The sequence below is a fragment of the Lathyrus oleraceus genome, chromosome 1, assembly GCF_024323335.1.
Source record: "Lathyrus oleraceus cultivar Zhongwan6 chromosome 1, CAAS_Psat_ZW6_1.0, whole genome shotgun sequence".
NCBI lineage: Eukaryota > Viridiplantae > Streptophyta > Magnoliopsida > Fabales > Fabaceae > Lathyrus > Lathyrus oleraceus.
This window is the reverse complement of record NC_066579.1, coordinates 47,450,234-47,454,469: the sequence shown is the minus strand read 5'-3', so window position 1 is coordinate 47,454,469 and position 4,236 is coordinate 47,450,234. Positions and strand designations below refer to the sequence as shown.

General features: G+C 32.3%; 1 pseudogene; it reads left to right on the top strand.

Annotated features, from left to right (window-relative positions):
• Positions 1-261: 261 nt before the first annotated feature.
• On the top strand, positions 262-2,840 carry LOC127090674 (polygalacturonase-like; annotated as a pseudogene).
• The last annotated feature ends 1,396 nt before the right edge of the window (positions 2,841-4,236 follow it).

Genomic DNA, 4,236 nt, shown 5'->3' with positions numbered 1-4,236 from the left:
ACAAAATTGGGGTATGACAATGAGAATCATCACATTGTGATTGATGAACCAGACGTGTATTTGAGAACAACCCTTATTTGTTTGTATCATCAGTTCGGAACTCATATAGAGTAGTAACAGAGAGGGTGAATGGTTATTTGGTGGATCTTGTGACCCATGACCATAGTCAGTGGATTCAAATCGGTCGGAGAGAAAATCTTTGTTGTGTGAAAAATCATGGCATGTGTTCATAGAGCATGAATTTGGATCGGTCGGGGAGTAATGGTCTTAGGAAGTAGAGATTTGTTACCAGTGTCCATAGTCCAAGACGTAGGATCGGTTGGTGAAAGATACGTTGTTGGACATTCCCAAATAAGGATTCATTGACTTATGTGAACTCCTGTTGTGTGTTTTCCGTATGAAGTGTGAATTCCCTTAAATGCTTAAGTCTCTTTTATATTTTGTAAGTGTGCCCAATTAGGACCAAGTGGAATGAGTTAAGTTAAAAATTGATAAGAGATCCATTTAGAGCCAAGTGGACCCATAAGATATGAGAACTTGCTGAGAATATTATGTCACCTGAATATTATTGTTGTTTCAGGTAATTCTATGTATGTATTAGGCAACGATAAGCTTACTTGTTGATGTTTTGGCGATCGAACTTTTTGGATTGTGGTCTACCGTTGTAGATCATGTGGATCATGTTCCATTTATGTATATTATTTCTTCTAGACATGTATATATAACATTGTAGATAGGCTCTTAGATGTATCAGTACCATTTACACTATTGTTAGCAAAGAAATTCCAATTTGCAAATTCGACAGAGGAATCAGCTGGAATTTCTAAAGAAACACAAGGCAAGGTCAAATCCATTTTCAATAGATATCCAAGGGGAAAACAACGACGTTAAACATAAATTAAATCAGGTATGGGACTTAGTGAAATTTTCAATGGATATGATCAAATTGTCAATCATGTACCTATATACTACTTTATATTGGGTGTGCATCATGTATCAAATTGTGCCGATGAAAACACAAATTTTCCTTGAAGATGAAGAAATGATGATTAGACCCATGATGGTAAATATATAATGATGATGTCTAAAAGCTATAATTAATTTTTCCAGCTTTTTTAGAAATATATTAGTTGTGGATTTACCTACGGATTCTTAAAATATTGGTTTTAGAATTATCCACAAATTCTTAATATGTTGTTGATTTAACTCTGGGTATACCAGTGGAATAGTTTTTGCGGGTTTCCTACCTAAATAATTACGAAGGTTTAGCTTGGAACCAATGTCAACAGAAAATTCCAAAGGAAAGCATAATATTTTTAGTAGTGAAGATCAACTTAATCCAACACTATATATATATATATATATATATATATATATATATATATATATATATATATATATATATATATATATATATATATATATATATATATATATATATATATATATATATATATAATTGCATCTGCATCGGATTGCAATTGCAATGTGACTTTAAAACTACACATTTTACGCTTTAGGAACCCTACTAGATGATTTCATCCTTGTTTCTTAAAGTATTTTTATCAAAAATAATTATTTAATGACTCGAAATAATTATTCTTGTCGAGTTGAAAATTCAAAGAAAATTAATTAATTTCTTATAAATTATAATTAATTATTTCTTTCATATACAATAAGGCTTTCACAACTGCTTGGAATGAAGCATGTGCATCAACAACTGCGGCCAAAATTCTGATTTTGGCTGGAACATACAAAATGGGTTTATTAGAAGTTAAAGGTCCTTGTAAGGCTCCTATAGAAGTTCAAGTGAATGGCACAATTGATGCACCTATGAGCAATGATGACCTTAAAGGAGCTGAACAATGGATCAGGTTTGACACTATAGAGTCCTTTACCTTATCAGGAAAAGGAGTTTTTGATGGTCATGGTGCAGCTACATGGAAACATGCTCCAATTGCTTAGAAAGATACTAATTCATCTAAATGTGCAATGGTAAACACAAATAAATAACTATATTCAATAATGAAAAATCTTACTCATATTATACAGTTATAATTAAATTTATTGGTTGAATTCCTTCCAATAGAATATTTATTTTCATGCTCTCACCAACTCATTGGTGACTGGAGTTACATCTAAGGACAACAAATATTTTCAATTTATGGTTTTGGCGTGTTGCAATATCACATTTAATGCTGTCACAGTTATAGCCCCTGATGAAAGTCCTAATATTGATGGAATCCATATAGGAATATCAAATGGTGTTACAATTACTAATAGCAACATTGGTACTAGAGATGATTGCATATCATTGGGTGATGGTAGCCAAAAAGTAACTATCGAAAATGTGAATTGTGGACCTGGACATGGTATTAGTGTTGGAAGCCTTGGAAAGTTAACAACTGAAGAGAATGTAGCAGGTTTAATAGTTAAGAATTATACTCTAACAAAAACTGAAAATGGTGTGAGGATTAAGACTTGGCCTGATGAACCAGGAAAAATTACTATTACTGATATGCATTTTGAAGATATTACCATGGTTGATGTTATGAACCCTATCATCATTGACCAAGAGTATTGTCCATGGAACAAGTGTTCCAAAAAGGTAATCAATACATCATCTTTAATTATATATTAATTATAAAATTAGAAGTTATATGACTAACATTACTTCTTGTACGGTTTAGAATCCATCACAAATTAAGGGCACATCTGGAACAGCAGAAGGAGTGACTATTATTTGCAGTAGTGGTGTACCGTGCGAAGGTGTGGAGTTCAATAATGTTTATCTCACATTCAATGGAGCCCCAGCAAGAGCTAAATGTTCTCATGTCTAACCTTTAGTCACAGGAAAAGCTCCTATTTGTGGAGATTCAACTTCAGCATCACCTTAAGCGTCACCAACTTCAGGTTTAACTTCACCTTCAGCTTCACCAACTTCAAATCCAGCATCTCCTTCAGCTTCACCAGCTTCAGCTTCAACATCACCTTCAACTTCACCGGCTTCAGCTTCAGCATCACCTTCAGCTTCACCGGCTTAAGATTCTGATTCAGAGTCAGCTTCACCATCTTTAGATTCATAATTTTTTTTCTTATAAATAAAACTATTTAGAAGATTATATAAACCATCCCCATAATGTGAGGATATACTAGTATAATCCTGTATGAATACATAACTTGACATGTGTATTAGATCTATTTTAATGTTTATATGTATTCTTTCTCATATAAAAAATAAATTTCACACGGTTTGTGTAATAAGCGACTTAAATACATTGTTTAAAATACTTGAGATTCATATTTAATAATTTGAAATGTATTGGGATGTAAACAAAATAGAAGTAGCAAATGATCAAATTCATATAAATGGTTCGTTGAACCTTAAAATGTAAACACTGAACACATCAAAAGGAAATTTACTACAAAATATTACTTCTCAAATAGGATTCAAAGGTCAACCTAATATTCAAACTATAAGGATTAGAAGATCCAAGACCATATTAACAAGTTCATGGATTTATGAAATTCCTAATTGCATATGCTTCATGCATAACGACCACTAAAATTTTATCATTTTGACTCAGGCCATTGACAAAATAAGTGTATGTTTTGTGTTCATGGTTAATTTCCTTTTCTTTATCATTTTGTTGAAAAGATTAGTGTTGTTCCTTTTGTATTGCCTGTATTAAGAAAAACCACATGGAGTCTTCAAGATGTTTTGGTGAATAAAGGGCACATGTAGGATCACATGTTTCAACATGTGTGCAACACATACCATTTAGGGTTAGTGATTTAGAGAAAGTGACATGGGTTCTCATATCTAAAGGTGTATAGTTTGTTTGTTAGTTGAGTTGCAACTCAATGTTCAATATTTTTATTATTATTGTGATCACTAGGGTTAGTGATTGAGAGAAAGTGACATGGGTTCTCATATTTAGGGAAAGTACTAAATAGAAATATACTTGTAGAATTAAGAAGATGGCCATCGAACATGGGGATGTTCATCTAAGACACTTTATACTAGATTGGGTTAACATTCCTAGGTATTCTTTTATTGCTTTACAATTTATCATCTTGTTTTATATTTTTTGTCAATTCTGGTATAAGAATTGGACACATTCGTTAAAGCATTTGGTCTAACATCTACCCTTTTAAGAATATAATTTCAATTGGCATCAGAGCAAACACCCTGTTCTGTTTGGGTGTGTTCCATGATTCTTATTATGTTCAAGA